At 37.0% G+C, this 20914-nt stretch overlaps 1 long non-coding RNA gene across 1 annotated transcript in view; it reads left to right on the top strand.

The window, feature by feature from the left end:
- The window catches only part of LOC130028416 (uncharacterized), a 226799-nt gene that overhangs the window by 185006 nt on the left and 20879 nt on the right, over nt 1-20914 (top strand). The window lies entirely within an intron of this gene.

Raw genomic sequence — 20914 nt, 5'->3', positions numbered from 1 at the left:
TGATTGTCTTCTCTGAAGCAGTTTCTTAAAGATCTTCTTCCCGGGTTTTGCAGGATCACTTTGTTTTTGCTTTTGAGTTTTGTGACTATTTATGTATCAATAAGAGCAGTTTCTCAAATACATGATGTACAATTGTGTTTTCCTATTCAGTCATAGTTTATTTCTCGGTACAGAGGCTTTTAGTTTTTGTGTAATCTCATTTTTATTCATTTTTCCTTTTCCTCTCTTTGACAAAAAAGTCAAATCATAAAAACTATCTCTTCAATCAACATTGCAGTGAGTTCTGCCTTTTTCTTTCATTGTATTTTATGTATCCAAAGCCAACATAAAGTTTTTTAAATATCTTTTATACCTGGGGCACAGCGGGTAGCGTGTTTGCCTTGCACGTGGCCAACCCAGGTTTCGTTCCTCCATCCCTCTCGAAGAGCCTGAAAGCTATTAAGAGTATCCCGCCCCTACAGCAGAGCCTGGCAAGCTCCCTCTGGCATACTTGATATCCCAAAAACTGTAATGTCTCACAGTGGAGACGTTACTGGTGCCTGCTCGAGTAAATCTATGAACAATGGGACGAGAGTGTGACAGTACTACAGTGCTACCTGGAGTGAGGTGCTGGTCCAGTTTAATGTAGATTTTTGTAATGTAGATTTTTGTTTGTTTGTTTGTTTGTTTGTTTGTGGTTTTTGCATGTGGCTAACCAGTTTTTCAAAAACTATTGATTGAAAATAATTTTTCCCTCCATTTATGCTCTTGGCTTCTTTGTGTAAATTTCATAGGTTTGAGATTCTGTTTATTCCAGTACCATATTGCTTTGACCACAATAGCTTTATAATAGGTATAATGTCAGAGAGTACAATGCCTCCCATCTTTTGTATTTCTCAGAATTACTTTGCTCTCTAGAGAGTTTTATGTTTCTATACAAATTTCTGTTGTATCTTTTCTCTGTGCTTAAAGATGTCAGAGGAATTTTGATAAAAATTGCCTTGTTTGGGGAAGATAATCGTTTTAGCACTGTTAATTTTTTTCCAATCCACAAACAAAATATCTTGCTATTTTTTATATCTTCTCTTTTTAAGTGGTGATTTGTAGTTTTTAATAAATGTTATCCATATCATCTATTAAGTAAATTTCTTCTTGATTTTCTAGACACAGTTGTAAATGGCATTAAATCTTTTTCTTTCTCTTCTTTACCATTATTTTCACCAAAAGATGCAGTAGAATTTTGCTTATTGATTTTGTAACCCATCACAAATCTGTATAGTTGGTTTTGTTTGTTTGTTTTTGATTGTATAGGTTTATTGCTCTTACTTCTTTGGTGGGATGTTTTAAGTTTCCTACTGTTTGTATGTGGTTTGGGGGGTCACACACAGCAGCGTTCAGGGGCTACTCCTTGCTCTGTGCTGGGGATAACTTCTAGTAGTGATTTTTCTTACCTAATTACTCCTGCAGGGTTTCCGCTTCTAATGCCACTTCCTGTCACAACACAATATTCTATCTCTGCGAATCAACATTTAAAATATTGTTAATTATTCACAGTTCCCTAGCCCAACGTTCAAGATTTATAAGCATGTTTTCTTCTTGCCTTGGACTATTCTTCCCTCCAGTGTATATATTAAAATATTATCCTTTTTTATTTTTTTAAATCTCAGTTACACCACTAAACTCCACTATAAATAATTATCTGGGCCTAATTATCTCTATTATAGAATGACATTGTACATTGACCTGCATATATTTACAGAAGTTTGTGATATATGTCATAATATAATTTTGATTAAAATAAAACCTATTTCCTTTTCTGAGTGTACTTTATAAAATCAGAGAGCATGTCTCTCTCACCATGATATTATCAACTTCTAACCCAAGACCTGCCAGGTAGACGAGACTCAACAAATATTTGTAAGATTGACAAATGAGCATTAGACTTTTCCAGTAATGTTTGGTACTTCATAATTTTTATCTCATTTAATCTTCAAGCAATCATTTGAGGCAGGTTTCATTATTCTCTAAGTTTTATAGAATCTGGCTAATACAAAGGTTAAATTATTGATATTAACTCAGTTCATTTACACATATAGAAGCTGGCAGTTTAGTGTTTCTCTTTGAATACAGTAAGGGAGATTATTTAAAACTTTATGTGAAAAGAATTATGAGAACAGAGAGTTAAAATCTGAACCAGAATTTAAAAATCATTTAAAAATGAAAAATATATAACCTCTTTTAAAAAGTTTATTTCTGGGACTGGAGAGTTTGTACAATGTGCGAAGCACTTCGCTTGTACATGGTAGACCCGGGTTCTATCCCCAACATCCCAGATGGTCTTCCAATCACCACCAGGAGTAATTCCTGAGATCAGAGCCAGGAGTAACCCCTGAATATAGCTGGGTGTGTCCCAACATAAAAAATAAAAACAAAAGTTCATTTCTAAAACAACCCTTTAGACTATGACAACAAAACTGAAGTTACCAAGGAGATGGAGGAGGGAACAGAATGGTTCATTGGACAGCTGTGGAAAGATATTGCACTTTAGTAATAAGTTTGGCAATTTATTATTACTAAAACTTATTATCACTTGGACTGGAGTGATAGCACAGTGGGTAGGGTGTTTGCCTTGCACACTGCTGACCTGGATTTAATTACTCTGTCCCTCTTGGAGAGTCTGGCAAGCTACCGAGAGTATCTCGCCCACACAGCAAAGCCTCACAAACTACCCCTGACATATTCAATATGCCAAAAACCATAACAAGTCTCACAATTTGTTGTGAGATGTTACTGGTTCCCACTTGAGCAAATTGATGAACAATGGGAGAATAGTGCTACAGTGCTATTATCATTTAGACTCTTGTAAATCAGTGTTGCCCCCAATCAAATGATATTACAAGTTCAAATAATAAAAAAAATGAATATATGATTGTATTCATTTGTCTTTACCGAGGCTTTATGAATGAAGTAATACAAATGGCAAAGAAAGGTGTATCTCTTAGTTTCTGGAACAGACTGGTTTTGCTTCTGCCCTACTATTCACTCAATTTTCTCTGGAGCTTTGGACAAATATGTGTCAACCATGTCTACCCTCATACTTTCTGGGTTTCCAGTTTGAGAGATCCATCGCTTAAGTCTAAGTATCTGTCAACAATGGCTCGACGAGGAGGCTCTAAAGCACAGTGTTTTCATCAGCAAAAGCTCTCCTGCTGGAGCTATTTCTACTACTGAACAAATGCACAAATGCTGAGAGTGGAGAGGGCAGTCTTCCTCCAGAATCTGTCCTGCCAAATATGTCTGGCAAGCCTGCCTGGGAATATCTTCTAGGTCTTTAGAAAGATGTAATGGGAGTGATTTCAAATATCTTCTCGCCTTTTTTTTTTTGCAAAGAGAATAAAACTTCTGTGCTGAGTGCCACCTCAGCATTGGCTTCCTTCACCAATAATACCACTGTAGAATACCACTATCCTCCGGGTACCTCCGAGACTCTCCTCTTCAAAGACTTCTTTGTTAGCAGCAAGACAGTTCAGTCACTACTAGTCTCCCTTGGGATTTACCTTCTAACCATTCCATGAATTCATTTTTGTGTGTGTGTGTGGGGGGGGGGGGAAGGAGAGGCATAGGACCTGTGAATTTTGCAATATTTAAAATAATAATTTTTGTGCATGCTCAAGCAAATCAATGAACAACAGGAGGACCGTACTACAGTGCTACTCTAAAATGTTGACTATTAATGCTTTCCCCTTCACAAATGAATTTGAATGTCTATATATCTTGGTATCATTCATTCATAACAAAGATCTATAATCTAGAAAATACAAAAAAATGACCAGAAACTCCTTTGGAATAGGTGTAGGAAGATTGATTTAAGAAAGGGAGGGAGCAGGTAAAATTATTTAATATGGGATATATACAGTCATCCACAAAATTTGATTTTAATTCATTAAACCATAAAATACAATAGATTTCTTATATGTAGACTGGGGGGGGGGATGGTGTTCAAACACTTCAATATTTGCTGAGTAGATTGAATGGGCTGAATGACAGAGAGCCTAGAGGTTGCAGGGTCATTAAAGTGTGACAGGAGATGAGAGCTTCTAAGAGACAGGGATGAGTAAAATAGTCTTATAAACAAGTGCCCAGTAAATATTTGCCTTAAAATTCAGTGAGGCCCCCATTTCTGTAACATGCCTTCCAGCTTTGGCAATACTATTTGTCTTTGAAACTCATTAATCAATTCTGATATGTCCTTTTAGTGCTGGCATTAACATATAGAAAAATACTCAAGGCTAACCCAAAACGTAAAGGAACTACTGTAAAAATATTGCGTTATTTGGATTCATTTACCACCAATCTTGCCAAATTTCTGTAGATTTCCATTGTCCTGCATAATAAGAAGGAAAGAAAATAAAGGGGTAGGTGCCAAATTGTTTTAAGTTGAATGTTTTTCTTTTTTTTTTAAATTTTTTTTTATGAGATATCAGCAGTTTAAAACCCAGTAAAGCAGTCTGTAGTCTTTTTCATTTTTCTTCTATGTATTTAAGAAATACATTTCAGACTCTGCCTTAGCTATTAAGTCATCATTCCCAAGGGCCTGTTGCATTTGTTAATGTGCTAAAACCCAAAACGATGGAAAATAACAAACATTGGTGGGAAAATGATGCTTTATACGTAGGGTTTCCCGGCAGGAAGAGCTCTTGGTCTTTTCCCATATTTGATCAATTGGCTTGTCTAATCCATTTGACTATGGAAGGTTGGCCTGACATGATTTCAGATTAAATTAATAAGGATTATGACAGCATGAAGTGTATAACAGTATGCATTTCAAATACAAAAATACTTAGACATTAATTTGTCTTTGGGGGAAGGTTAGCTCAGTTCCAGGTATATTTACAGAATTTAGCCACAACCTAGCAATGTGGAGCTAAGGAAAGTAACTGTGCCTGCCTTCACTTCAACCCAGAGGGCCTTTGATTTCTACCCAAATAAAACAGGCCTTTGGCATTCAACTCTCTTAGCTGGCAAGATAACTGTATAAAGTCTGCAGAATTTAGAATGGCCAGGAGGGGCAGGTCAAAGACAGCCAAATTATGATATCACACCCATAAAACCTCATCAGTGGTGACATACAAAAAACACTCAGTAAATTGCTTTCATTAATTTATCCTTATTAAGAAATTCTAAGTAGTGTCTTCATTCCGTTCCTGGGCAGAGTCCAAATTCTTCCTCCTTTCTTTATTCATAGCTTTTCCTTAAAAAGAACAGGCTACCATGGGCACTGAATGATAGTAGCTAAAGAAATGTGGGTTGGGGGAGTTTAAGATTCTTAGACTGCCCAGGATAAAGGGTTACATAAATGTTCCATTTATATTTGGGAGAGCAAAACACTTTCCAGAATGTTCTGTAATGGGTTAGAGTAAGAGGTGCTCCTGCAGAAAAGTTAAAGAAAACTTGATTGTAAAGAAACATGTGCATCTCTCTCTTTGGGGGCAGGAATAGGAACTCTCTCTCATGGCAACTGACTTTGGATTGGAAAGATAAAATAGGGATGGAAAAGGATGGGATATGCAACTGAGTGAAGACCCCTTTTGATCCTTCATGCCACAGATTTCAAAAGCTAAAATTCCAACCAGTCCACAAAAACAACACCAGGAGAAAATGAGTTAAATGAAAAGAGCCTATGGAAAGATTTCCTGGTTCCTACTAAGAGTTCACAATGTCACCCTCATGGAAGCAGATATTTAAGATTCAACTATTGTGTCAGCTTGTCTGGAGTGGGTCTAGGAATCCTGACCTGAACAATTTTACTCAGAGAGCACAATAGAGAAACTGTTTTGAATATCAAAGAGAGAATCAGAGATAGCACAGTTTCCACAAGCAACTTTTTCGTACAGCAAATATATAATTTATGCACTATAAATTAATACTGGTTCTTTGGTACTCCTTTTTCTTTATTGTGCTAAATTTCATCTCTTGGATAGTAGATGTTGAAAATTTAATTTTAGAAACTAAGCATTTTGGTTAGCTGAAAAAATATTCTTTTAATAGTAACTTGCTTGTCATTGACAGTTTTCAGGACTTTGCTTTTTTTATTGATTTTATTAAATCACCATGAGATAGTTACAAGCTTCCATGTTTGGGCTACAATCACACAATGATCAAACACCCATCCATCCACCAGTGCACATTCCCCACCACCAATACCCCCTTTCCCACCCCCTTTCTGCCTCTATGGCAGATATGATTCCCCATAATCTATCTCTACTTTTAGGCATTATGGTTTGCTATACAGACACTGAGAGGTTATCATGTTTGGTCCTTTATCTACTTTCTGCACACATCTCCCATACTGAATGATTCCTCCAACCATCTTTTTCTTTGCCATCCCTTCTCTATGCCAGCTGTCTTCTCCCCTTTGCCTATGAAGCAGGCTTCCAGCTATGGAGCAATCTATCTATACCGTGTGTCTATTGTCCTTAGGTATCAGCCTCATATTATGTTGTTTTATACTCCACCAATGAGTGCAGTCCTTCTATGTCTGTCCCTCTCTTTCTGACTCATTTCACTTAGCATGATACTCTCCATGTCTATTCATTTATAAGCAAAGTTTATGACTTCATCTCTCCTGACAGCTGCATAGTATTCCATTGTGTAGATGCACCAAAGTTTCTTTAACCAGTCATCTGTTCTAAGGCACTTGGGTTGGTTCCAGATTTTGGCTATTGTGAACACCGCTGCAATGGACATATAGGTACAGATATCATTTCTACTGTGCTTTTTTGTATCCTTGGGATATATTACCAGAAGTGGTATTGTGGGATCATATGGAAGCTTAATTTCTAGTTTTTGAAGGACTGTCCATATTGTTTTCCAGAAAGGCTGGAGTAGTGGGCATTCCCACCAACAGTGAAAGAGTGTCCCTTTTCCCCCATATCCAAGCCAGCACTGGTTGCTTTTGTTCTTTTAAATGTGTGCCAGTGTCTATGTTGTGAGATGACATCTCATTGTTGTTTTGATTTGCATCTCCCTGATGACTAGCGATGTGGAGCAGTTTTTCATGTGCCTTTTGGCCATTTGTATTTCTTTTTTGAGAAAATGTCTTTTCACTTCTTCTCCCCACTTTTCGATGGGGTTGGGCTTTTTTTTCTTGTACAGTTCTACTAGTGTCTTGTATATCCTGAATTATCATGTCCAATGAACCTTTGTCAATAACAGGAGTTGATGAAGATTAAACCTCTATGTCCCGAGTGCCGCGTGGGCAAGGGTTGGGTGAGGGAGTTATTTAGGTGCAGATATTATATATTCTCAGGAGAGATAAGAAAACTAAGACCTCAAAGCATCACTCAAAGAAGGCAATCAACTCAGAGGTCAGAATTTATACTTCCTGTCCTAGAATCTTACTGATTTGACCAAAATGTTCCTTGTACCCATACCCAGGGAGTGAAGACACAATCAATCAAAGCTTGCACCCAGATTTATTGTGAATGAACCAATCTAGAACTATGCTCTTATTTCCTAAGGATATCAGAGACTTGTTGTTTTTCTGGTTTTATATAAAGACTTAAGCATAACCATGCTAATTCCATATAACTAAAGATACAAGATATTAAAACTTGGAGGTTAAGTCCAGGATCCAAAGAAAGAACACAACTATTCAGAAACAAAATAATACAAACAAGCATAAGTAAGCAATAGAAAGACACCACAGTGATGAACATTGCTGAAGAACCTGTGGATTTGAAGTCCAATGCAAGCAATCACTGCTCACCAGCTATAGAGGAACTCTTTAGCTGGTGAAATAAAACTAGCCCCTGAGTTTTATTTCAGCTTTGCATTTTATGTTTCCCATTCATCTTTGTATGAACACAATTCTGGTTTCAAGAACACTGAACGTCAGTGAGTGAGTTCAATTCCTTTCAGTAATGGAAAGATATGTAGTCCTCTATAAATAGTTACTTGGTTTTTTTCTGCATGCCACTTTTTTCATTATCATGAAAACTAAACTTGTTGGCTTATGACTTTTTGGAAAGCTCAAACATAACAAGATTATACTTCTTAGGGTTTCCCCACGCCCTCAAATATGAAGGTTGAATCCACTTTCTGGTGCCAGGCCATATTATTCCATCTCTCTAGCCTGTTAGACCTGTTTTTGGAATGGTTGCAGATATTAGATCTAATTTAGGGAGCACGTTGAGATTTTCTGTTCATGACTCTCATCTTTAAACAAACAAATAAAAGCCAGAATAAGCTTGCTTGAGCTTGTATAACAATATTGTTTGATTTTAGTATTTCCATTTTCTTCCTAGTGGTAAGGAAAAATAAATTAAGAGACTCTGCATCAAAGGTCCTTAGATTTTTTTACAACTATTAGTCTGTTTTATTCAATGGTTTAAACACATTTAACTAAAATGAAAGGAAATGAAAATGAATTACAGGCTAGAAGTAAGCTCTTGGCTCTCAGAAGACCCTGGCCTAATGATTCCAAGCAATATTAAAATAGAAATGCTAGGAGAGATTCTAAACATGAGCTAGTGCATATCACAATTCTCACCGCAAAGAAATGGTTTGACTCTTGTTGATGTCCTGTCCTGTCCTCCCGTTGTTCATTGATTTGCTTGAGCGAGCCCAGTAACGTCTCCATTGTGAGACTTGTTGATTCAGTGTTTGGCATATTGAATACTTCATGGGTAGCTTGCCAGGCTTTGTCGTGTGGGCAAAATACTCTCAGTAGCTTGCCTGGCTCTCCGAGAATGGGGGAGGAATTGAACCCGCGCCGACTGGGTTGGCCCCGTGCAAGGCAAACACCCTACCCACTGTACTATCACCCCAGCCCTTATTGATGTACATATGCATAAAACAGCAACCATCAAACACCTCAACTTTCAATGACTTTGGCCATTTCTGCATATTAAAAATTGATAAAAATAATTTTCTCACCAATATTTATAGAAAAGTATAAGAGTGAAGACAATATACTTGTTGACACATATGTGTTATATGTGTCCTGTCACATATACACGGAAAGGGAGTCATATACAAACGAGTCACATACACAGGAGAAAGGAGGAGGTATCTCACTCAAGTTCTCTCGGTATTAATCAGTACACTGACCTTGGAAAGCCCTCTAACTATGTGAGAACTTCCATCCCCAGAAGAAAAGGAAGAACTATCAAGTACAGCTTGAGTCCTGTTCATCTTTGTGGGTTTGGTAGTCAGTATGGTCTGTCCAACAAGGCCTTTCTCTTCTCCAGATGAATTGTTCTCAGATGTCTTTCACTATCTTCAGCCAACGAGATCCATAGATATTTCAGTAACTCTCCTGGGATAGAGATTAGGTGCAGTTTCTGAAGGTGGCACAGACTGCCACTTTTTCCTTTTGTGCATTTGGCATTTACATCTGTGATTTCTCCCATTCTTTCCATTTGTATCCAGAGGATGAGAGGGAGAGAGAGCAGTGGTGTTTGTGAATGACTGTGCTAAGACTTCCAGATGGACATGTGGTGCCCGGACAAGCACTCAGTACAGACTACTCAAACAGGCTTCCTTTACTGGTAGGCAGTGATGTTATTCCTAAGGGTTGGGGTTTTCCCCTCTATTTTTTTTATTATTTCCTTGGCACCTCTACTATTGTGTTGAAGATTATGAGATTGAGACTAAATAATGGGTGATGTGAGGAAGTTGGATCCAAGTTTATTTGCTATCCTGGCACATGTACCACACATTTATAAAGTTGACAGGCTTTATCTAAATAGACTATCTTTTGAGTTAATAGCACATTACTTTAACCCCAAATTGCCTCCTGTTCTGGCCATCCGAAGCAAGAATGTCAGAGGAACTTAAGGAACGACTGCAACAAACTTAATATTCATTTTTATCAGATGGAATATCTCAATGAAGGCTTTCAACAAGAGCAGACACACCAGAGAGAAAACATTGAATTATTTAAAACGGACCATATGCAAATAGCTTGAGACATTTTCTGTTTGAGGTACTCTAAAAAAAAAAACCCAACACAATACAAAACAAAACATGTACCATAAGGTTATAATTCTACCAACTCTTGCTCTCCTATGCACTATTTTCCTATTTTTGAGGATGCAGATTCATCCTCATCTTCTTCAGAATTATACATAAAGCTGGACCTACATGACAGTGATGTAAATATGGATGCAGTGGTATAAGAAAGTCGTAAGAGGAACTCTGGTGTGCTGGGTGAAAAACTGTGTGAGTGTCAACCACCCTTTTTATTGAATTTTATATCAAGAGGACACTGAACATTTATAACATAAAAAAGATCCGTGCAGACAAATTTGGGGCATATGTTCCCTGATTAATACTGCAAAAGCATAGAGAAAATGCTAGCTCGTAAGGCAGCATAACCTGGAGAACTTTCTCTTTCTTCTCTGACCTTAAACAGGTTAAGAACATTTGTTTTTAAATTAAAAAAAGGAAGATTTTGCCTATCTCAATGACATTTGAGGGATCTAAATATCAAAGAAAATTTGAGGTTGCAGAGTGGCTGGAAGTGAGAGGTGAAAGGAGAAGGTCAATTAAAAATTAAAAATTCATATATATATGTATATTCATATATATATACACACACATGAAAGTATTGGATCACTTGCCAAATCCTTGACGCAAAAGAGCCTTAGAAGGGTATAGACTAGGGTATCCCGTTTTCTATCGGTTATGTCAAAGTTCTGATTATGTGGGTGGAAGGCAGCTGTGAGCTGGCATCCTGGGAAACTTCATTACTGGATTTGCTTCATGAGAATTTGCCCATCCTGTGTGAGACGATTTGTTAAATCCCATTCATGTGTCCAAATGCATGATTAGGGACTTGTAGTAACCAATCATGTTCACACATCTATCATTCAGACACAAAACAAAATACAAAACACCAAATGTCTCTAGAGTTGGGCCAGATCTTTCTTATCTTTGAACAATCAAAACTTATAAAAGCCTCGGGAATTGAAATGATTTATGAACGTTCAAAGTTGCTAAACTTTTGACAATTGTTCTTGCTAAAACAAAACTGTCTCCATTATCTTGTATTTCCATACAGATTTTTTTACCCCACCCCCCAAATATTTGTTTCCTAAAAAAAATATTGTTTTCTTGTTATTTATTTCCCTTCTATTTAGACATTGAGTGTTTCAATGGCTTGCTGGGTTCTTTTCTTTGAAAAGCTTTTCGCAGTGAGAGCATCTGGGAGAACAGAACCTTCTTAATGCAGTGTTAGTAAAATCACTGTCCGTCAGCTGCAACCTGCCTTCTGTCACTGGATTGACCAAATCAACTACAAAACCTTCTTAGATACTGTGGAAAACCGTAGGCACTGATATAGACTGTAAGGATTCGGTCTGGGTGAAAAGACTAGTGTTGCTTGCAAGCCTCGACCAATTTTACTTTACTTTTGCCATTTATGTCTTTTCTTAGTGTTTAACAGAATCTCATGGATGCTTGAATTCCTGGATAAATTAGAAAGCCAATGCGTTATTTTACAAAACATTTGCTTCTGGGTAAATCTGTGGTTCATAGGAAAGTATCGTCTTTGCCTTTTTAAATCATGTGATTTATTTGCCATGTTTAGCTCTCAGATTATAGTCTCAGAGAGGACAGCAGTGAATTGAAAAGGAACAAATTATGATTTATATTCTCATACTTGCTTCTAAGGTGAAATCAGAAAGTATGAAATGCGATAGACTAAAACATGAAACATTGTGGTTAAAGAAAATTCTTTTTCTCCCCAGTGTTAAATTTAGTTATTCTGTGAGATATTGGCTGAGACCTTGGTTGTGAAATGATTATGTTTCACTAATACCTGATTTAGCATTTTATCAGACTTAGATAATGAATATAAAGACCTCGAAACTCTCGAGGCCAATGTTGTTATCATTGCTGATAGCACCATTCTTTCATATTTTACTTACTATGATCAGTTCAGTGATGTTAGGATTATAAATTGTTGCAAGCATTCAAAACTAGTTTTACAATATGAACCTAGAATTTTAAATCATGGGCCCAGAGAGATAACATGGGTTTTAAGGCCCTGCTCTTGAGTGTAACTAACTCTCTTTTGACCCTCAATAACATATGTGGCCTCCTGAGCACCAGCAGGAGTGATACCAGAGCACAGAGCCAGAAGTAAACTATGAGCACCACTGTGTGTGTCTCAAACACCCCCCAAAAAAATTTTTAATGCTAACCTTTAAGGTCATTTCTCTTAGAAAAAAATCAGAAAAATACTGATTGTAGAGTGCACTGATTAATTTGTTCATTTTTTAAATATAAAATCTGAAGTTTATTGATTTTTTTTGTGTGTAACCAAAGGATCTCTAGATATCACTACATGGTATGATATATTGGTTTTGATATCTATAAAATAAATCTCTCACATTAATGGAAGGAAATACAATGAATTTTCAGAATGTCCATGAATAAGAAGCTGAGATGAAACAAAAAATATATCATCTTAATTGTTAGTTATGATTTGCTCCAAACTTCAGAGCTGCATCCCTGTGGCATCTTATCCTTGTATTTTCATATCCTATCTGTCTTGTTGATCTGTTTCCTGCCACCTTGATCACTTTCCCCAACACCACTAAGATAAGTAAATGTTGAGGAATGGTGGAAAGGATTTTTAACACATATAAGGAAATCATTTCGAGGATCAGAGTCACATTTGTTGCTATGCTAGTTGAATATTCCACAGTGTCCCTCCCTCATTGAGAGGATGTTGGGCTCCAGTATCATTCTGTCAAAGGGTACTAGATTCTACTTTCAAAGTTTTCTCATTTCTTGATTTTCATGGGTCATAGCCACCTCAGCCCTCCTTTTCCCCACCAGCCTCAACCTCCTCTCCTTTTGATGAACAGCCAAGTGATATTTCCTATATCTATATCCCTATACTCCGATACCCTATATTCCCTATATTTCTATAGCTTTATATAAAATGGTTTCTATCAGCAGAAATATTTTTTTCTTAATTTTGTCTATCAGTTTGGACTTCTTAATTTTGACAACCCCATCCTAATCTTTATTTAGTACATATCTTAACTTTTAAATCTAAGGGAATATTAAATGCTTTAGTCAAACACTAAAGGAATCTTTTGTAGAAGTCGGGTTCTGTTCTTACTCCTTCAAGCAAATTCATGGAAAAAAATCACCTTTGTCTTCTCTTTTTTCTCTTTATCCTTTCCCTTCCCCTCTTTCTCTTCCCTCATCCTTTATCTTTGTCCTTATAAACTGGTAAGACTGGAAATAATTTTTAAAAATCAATGTCCCATCAAAGCATCATGTTAAGCAAAATGACTCAGAAAGAAAGGGATAGACATAGAAAGATTGCATTCATCTGGGGAACATAAAGTAACAAAATAGGAGACTAACACCCAAGAATGGCCGAGATTAGTACCAGGAATTTTACTTCATGGCTTGGAGGCCAGCCACACACGCTAGGGGAAAAGGGAGCTCAGATAGAGAAGGGAACACCAAATAAAGGGTGCTAGGAGGATCCTCCAAGGATGGGAAAAGCATGCTATAGACCAAATATGATAGTCACCCATTGCCTCTTTTGCAAACCACAACACCCAATAAGAGAGAGAGAACAAAAGGGAATGCCCTGCCACAGAGGCAGGGTGGGATGGGGGTGATGGGGGGTGGGAGGGATACTGGGATCCGTGGTGGTGGGAAATGGGCACTGGTGGAGGGATGGGTATTTGATCATTGTATAATTGAAACCCAAGCAAAAAAATTTGTAAGTCTACAACTGTGCCTCATGATGTCTCACTAATAAAAATTAAAAAAAAATCAATGTCCCATGAAAAGAAAATGACTAAACAAATTGTAGTATCACGGTAATGGGCCTCCCGTTGTTCATGGATTTGCTCGAGCGGGCCCAGTAACGCCTCCATCATGAGACTTGTTGTTACTGTGTTTGGCATATCGAATACGTCACAGGTAGCTTGCCAGGCTCTGCCGTGCAGGGGAGATTCTCTCGGTAGCTTGCAGGGCTCTTTGAGAGGGGTGGAGGAATCAAACTCTGGTTGGCCATGTTGGTCGCTTGTAAGGCAAGCGCTCTACTGCTGTAACAATAGCTGATAAATTTAAATTGTATGCATAATTTTTTAAATTTATATTTCACTACTTTTAATGGCATAGCACTGAATAAATAATATTATTTTACTGTAAAAACGTTAAAATTAATAGAAGGGAATATTATAATATATAAAAATCATCTATGTGAGTGGCTGTTTTGTTATTTTTATTTTATTTTATTTATTTTATTTTAAACATTTTATGTGTTAAGTTTGTATATAACAGCTATATGTTACAATTAACTGTATCACTGTCATCCCATTGTTCATTGATTGCCTCAAGCAAGCACAAATAACATTTCTATTTCTCCCAGCCCTGAGATTTTAGCAGACTCACCTTACCCATCTTTCCCAATGATTGGAGGCTCTTTCAGGGTCAAGGGAAATGAGACCTGTTATTGTTACTGTTTTTAGCATATTGAATATGCCACGGGGAGCTTGCCAGGCTATGCTCGTGTGGGCGGGATACTCTTGACTCTTGGTAGCTTGTCGGGCTCTCTGATATATATTTTTTTTCTATGATTTGTTGCCTAATAATGTCTGAACCCCATCAAATATGGTGTGGTAATCATGGAAAATGGGTGGGAAGTGTCTTATGATGTGTCACATGGCCTGGTGTGGAGTCCAGAGTCATAGTTATGGAAGCCTCATTTTTATGCTCCCTTCCAGGAGAAGAAGCCAATGAATTCTGGAGGGTGGCTGATGAATGAGGAGATTATCTGGCACCGGCAGGGAGTGGCTTATGGTTGTGACCCGTGGGTCGCTGGAGGCTGGGGGAAGCAGGCAGAGGATCTCTGCTCCTGGATCCCGTTGAGCCCAGAGTCTAAAGTTACAAAGTTCTGCATTACCTGGGTTCTGTGTGATTTCATTCATGTGTGAGGTTCGGTCTGAACATTTGGAAAGTGGCCTGGAGTGTAACGTCAGTTGGGTAGAGGAGGTCAGCTGCTGGGGCTGGGTCCCTTGGGGTGGGGAGGGCTCTCACCCGCCCCCTCTGGGGCGCCCTAAGTGAAAACAGCCTGGTACGGAGTCCCAATTACAATTACAACTTAAAATTAAATTTATTTTAAAGGGTTAGGAATTCTGGTCTTTGAGTCTAATTTTTTTGTTTGTTTGTTTTTCATGATTTACTCACAGTGGTTTTGTTAGTGTGGTCAGCATGAACCCAAACACAATTAATGAGCTGGGCTGAATGAAGGATTAATTATAAAAGAACTCAAACTAACTACTTGATAAGGAAAAATTGGTAAGAAGTGGTTGGTGAAATAGTGTAGCAGGTAAGGTGCTTGCTGGGCACATGGCCAATTTGCATTTGATCCCCAGAAACACATAATCCCCCAAGCCCTGCCAAGAGTGATTCTTGAGCACAGAGTCAGGAGTAAGCCTTCAGCACTATAGAATGTGAACAAACAGCTCCCCACCTGTTCCTCCTGCAAAGAGTATAAGTAATATGTTCTCCACTGTCAGTGATATTCTTAAATCTTCAGATAGAATATCTGTCATTTAATTACAAAAATTATCTATGTATAATTTTTATTTGTTTAACTGGGCCCAAGTTAGACACCAATTACAGTAACTTCAGTCTAGTCATTCTCATGGCAGTAAAAGCAAACATTCAACTTTTCCATAGCATACTCAGATATAAAAGAAGACCCCTGATTTTTCCATGATAACACCATCTACTCTGATTAAATTTAACTTAATAAACTTCAGGAACAATTTTCTTCATCTACCCCCTTAGGCTGCTGTGCAGTCATATGCCATATGCTCCATCAGCCTCACGGTGAAAAGTCCTACCGAGATTTAAGGACAAAGTGGTTGTGTCTTGTAGCGTCTATTAAGTCTTTTGAAATACATTTGGTTTTTTAACTGTTCTCATAGCACCCCTTAGAATCAGCTGCAAACGTAATATTAGCATGGCTCAACATTTTTCATCTTGAGATCAGTTATTGCATCTGGGAATGCTCTGAGCGAGACAAATGCTATCAGAATCAATGCTCAGCAGCCAGCCCATGCTTTCGCAGGGAGTGAGCATTGCAGCGGAACAGCCTACAGCAAGGAACTCCTTAGGAACACACAGCCGACAGTTTCCTCCAGGGGCCCTTTCTATGTGGCAGATACAAGTAGATTTTTATTGGCTGATAGATGTACATTATTTATCAAATTATTCAAATTCCTTTAGAATCAAAAGAATGAGCTCTCCCCCGCCCCTGTTTTTATTAAGAAACAAATGCGGTATCAAGCTCAACATTTCTTACTTGAAACTCTGCTTCTCCTATGACAATGCCTTAAATCTTCAGATCTGAGGATTAAGACAGTGATGAGTTTTTCTAATAAACACACATTTGATGGTTCACTTTTGGAGCAACCTCATCTTCTGAACTCTGAGTTATACCTTATGTCTGACAGTCACAAGAAAAAAAATGTCTTTAACTCTGAGTAGGACATGATAAGGCAAACTTGAAGAGAAATTTATATAATGAAAGTGACAGAATTGTTCAGGGAGAAGTAAAGATTACAACTGGACATCCCCAAATGTCCTATAATAGGATTCGTTTCATTAAATAAAAATGATACAATTTTTGACAAAATAACACACCTTAAGTAGAACTTAATAATTACACTTAATTTCCATTAAGAAGAAGCTGTAACTGATATCTTTGTAAAATATGAAATTATGTACTCAGATTTCATGACAATGTCAGGTTGCTTAAACAGTTTCTAATGCTAAAATTAAAAGAACAAGATGAGGAGGAGAAAGAAACCATGCCTGCGAGACCAAATAGATATACCAAATATTTAAAATCCCATAGGACCAAATTAAAAATAATAGAAGGATTTCTCGACAGGATTCATTTTAGTGTGTGGACAAATGGGCTCATGGCTATGGCAGGATGTCCTCTGGGTTAATATTTAAGAATAAGACTGGAGTTAAATGGGATGATTTCAAATTCAGGTTCTACCACCAAGTTGAATGACATATATATATATATATATATATATATATATATATATATATATATCTGTCTGTCTGTCTTCCCATTGTTCATCGATTTGCTCGAGCGGGCCCAGTAACGTCTCCATTGGAGACTTTTGTTGTTACTGTGTTTGGCATATCGAATATATCACGGGTAGCTTGCCAGGCTCTGCTGTGTGAGCGAGATACTCTTGGTAGCTTGCCGGGCTCTATATATGTATATATATACATTTTTAATAATCTAAGACCAGAGGTTTTTTTTTGCATTTGGGGTAATAGGGGGTGGTGGGGTGGGGATGGGCGAGGCACAAGCAGCAGTGCTCGAGGTGTACCCCTGGCTCTGTACTCAAGGATCACTCATGGCAGGTTCAGGGGGACATCCAGAGTTCTAGGGATCAAACCTGGGTCAGACACATGCAAGACAATTGTCCTACCTGCTGTAATACTTCTCTAAGCCCTTTAAGATCAGTTTTCTCAGGAGTGAACTGGGGGTTATGAAGTCCAATATGCACAGAATACTTAGAACATAGTAAATATTCATTCACCTGTAGAGATGGACTCCTATGATTTCCAAGGGTGTAAGGGTAAAAGCTATATGTGGTATGAAACTCTTTGTTTACATTGCTATAAAGCAATTTTCCTTTCATTTGTAAATATTTCCTATGAGCAACTTGCTCCAAATATTGAAATATCATCTCTATGGATGATACAGTGATGTACTTTTGTAAAATATTGGTGTAATGGTGAAATCTAGAATGAAATGCGGATTTGCTTACCCCAAGAAGAATATCACCTTTTGCCACTTTTAGAGTATGCTGTATACAGGAATCCATCAAAATATAAATAAATACAAAGTAAACAACCTAAGGTCCAATCCTCAAGGACATTTACTTTTGAACAGGAAAGAGGACAAATATCAAATAACCCCATTTAAAATAGAAAAAGTTCAGTGTTCAAAGAAGCAGAGAGGTTAATTGTGCTTTAGAGTTTCAAGGAAGGTGGCATTCCTTGTCGAATCTGCAGATCAAAGGAAAAGTTATGGCAGAGAAAGCATTTGTACTGGGCTCAAGAGGTATCAAGATCTGGGTATGATATGTCATGAAAAAAATGTGACAATGGTGGCCACTGCATTAGCTCACAATCCATTTTGATTTTCTTAAATATTTGTAAATCTGCATAGCAAGTAAGTAATTTTCTAAATTTGTTTTGTGTGCAAGACAGTTCAAAATTTAAAATCTTTATGCTCTACCTGGTAGGGGTAGATATTCCCTTGTAACTGTCCCATCTCAAAATCAATCCAAATAGGTCATTTACATACATGCGAAATTGAAATTAAAATTCTATAAATCATATATAAAGCAAGGTAGAGACTCCCTCTGACCCAGGGGTATATTTATCAATAAGTTACAAATTAAACGTTAAAAAAATAAAAAGCTTTACTTTGTTTAGAAAATCAAGATGTGACACAAACAAGGAAAAAAGTACCATTTAAAATCTGAATTTATAAAGAACTCTTAACTCTAGTGCAGAAAATTCAATTTAAAAAGACAAGCAACTTAAACATGTTTTGAAAAATAAATTCAAATACTTATTGAGGATCTGAGAAAACGGTCAAGGAACATAAAATGAAAATCTAGATGAAGTACAAGTGATTAAAAATTTTTAAATGAGATATGAAATGTTGGTGAGGCTATGGAACAGTGGGAAATTTTATACAAAATGTTAGTCACATTGGGGGGAAAAATGAGGAGGTTTCTTACAAAGTTAAGTGTACCTATATTCAATGTATGACACAGCAGTTCTACTGGGGTATATAGCCAAGGGATATAGAAACACTTTAACACAAAAAGACTTGTATAAGAATATATAATTAATTAAAATATAACATGTATATTTTAAAAGATTTATAAGAACAGGGAATATATGTCTTTGCAATGCTTTTTTTTTAAAAAAAAATGAATTACCTTTAGATAAACATTTTCAAAGTTGTTTATAACTGGGTTTCAATCATATCCTTTTACCTCCCTTCAACACTCAGTTTTTGTACAGAGTTCTCATTTCCAATTACATTGTCACAGTGGTACCTTCTCTGTCTTAACTGTACTCTCCTCCTTCTTTGTGGCAAGCTTCCTACTATGGATGTATCTTCTTGGGCCTTGATTCTATTGTCCTTGGGTATTATTCTCATACTATGTTTTTTATATCTCTCAAATGAGTGCAGTCATTCTATATTTGTCCCTCTCCCTTTGACTCAGCCTGATTCTGATTCTGTGTATATCAGTCTTTCATTACTTAATTTTTCCTAATGGCTGTGTAGTATTCCATTGTGTAGACATTCCATAGCTTCTTTATCCACTAATCTGTTCTTAAGCACTTGTATTATTTCAATATTCTAGACATTGTGAATAGAGCTGCAATGAACGTAGATGTACAGATGTCTATTCTGCATTATAATTTTGGGCCTCCAGGATTTCCAGGAGTGGTATTCCTGGGTAACTTAAAAACTAGTTGTTTTTTAGGAATGTCCAAATTGTTTTCCAGAAAGGCTGGACCACTCAGCATTTCCACCAGCAGATAATGAAAATCCCTTTCTCTCCACATCCTTGCCAGCACTAATTGGTCTTTTTGACAGTCTCTTTAGTGAGAGATGATATCTCACTGTTGTTTTGATTTGCATCTCCCTGAAGATTAGTGATGTAAAGCCCTATTTCATGTGGGGATTTTTTTGTCATTTGTACTTCTTCTTTGAGACATCTCTTCTCCCCATTTTTTGATGGAGCTGTATGTTTTGTAAAGGGGAACATCTGATTATCTGATTTTTAAAGTATAAAAGGAGAATTTAACAAAATTGACCATTACTAGATAAAATTACTATTCCTATCACAATCATAAGAATATATAGATAACATTCTCTGAAAACTACCAAATAGTAGAAAAAAAAAGTCTCCCTCAACTCACATCTATTTGGTAGCTGAAACATTCACTCATGGGTTAAAAAAGTAAATATAATGAAACCAGAAATTATTTATAAGCTATAACTAAAACTACTCTATATTAAAACTGCAGAAATGCTGTTTAAGTGATAATAATAGGTTTGGCTTGCATTAAGTGAATTTATTGATGACCATTAAATGAATTTATTTTTTAAAAAGTAAAGTAAAGTAAAGGCCCTCCCATTGTTCGTCGATTTGCTCGAGTGGGCCCAGTAATGTCTCCATTGGAGATTTTGTTGTTACTGTGTTAGGCGTATTGAATACAACATGGGTAGCTTGCCAGGCTCTGCCATGAGGGCGAGATACTCTCGGTAGCTTGCCAGGTTCTCCAAGAGGGGCGGAGGAATCGAACTCGGGTAGGCCATGTTGGCTGCGTGCAAGGCAAACGCCCTACTGCTGTGCTATCGCTCCAGCCCATTTTTTAAAATAAGCTTAAATTTTAAGAAGCTAAAATGAGAACATCAGAATAAACCCCCCAAAAAAGTAAAGGCAAGAAACAATAACGGAGAGACCAGAGAGATAATTGCAGCTGCTAAGGTGCTTACTTTTCACATGACCAATCAGGGTTCAATCCTCACACCACATAGGTTGCCAGGAGTATTTCCTGACTATATGTCAAGTTTCACCAGGTATGGTCCACAAACTAAAAAGGGAACCCAAACAAAATAGAATAATAAGTGTAAGTAGGTCTTCTGTAATAATTGCAAAATTATTGCAGAGATAATTCACTTGGTAAATTGAATTCAGCATTATATTGAAGTACATTATGATAACATAAGGGCATAGATCAAAAGTCTTAGATATTTCAAAGATATAGAGGTAAGGCACCTATGAATATCAAAATTGTAAGAATCAACATCAGGGTAAGCATG

This window comes from Sorex fumeus, unplaced genomic scaffold (assembly GCF_029834395.1).
Source record: "Sorex fumeus unplaced genomic scaffold, SorFum_2.1 ptg000039l, whole genome shotgun sequence".
Taxonomy (NCBI): domain Eukaryota; kingdom Metazoa; phylum Chordata; class Mammalia; order Eulipotyphla; family Soricidae; genus Sorex; species Sorex fumeus.
Note: the sequence above shows the minus strand (reverse complement) of the source record. Positions and strands in the feature narration are given on the sequence as shown.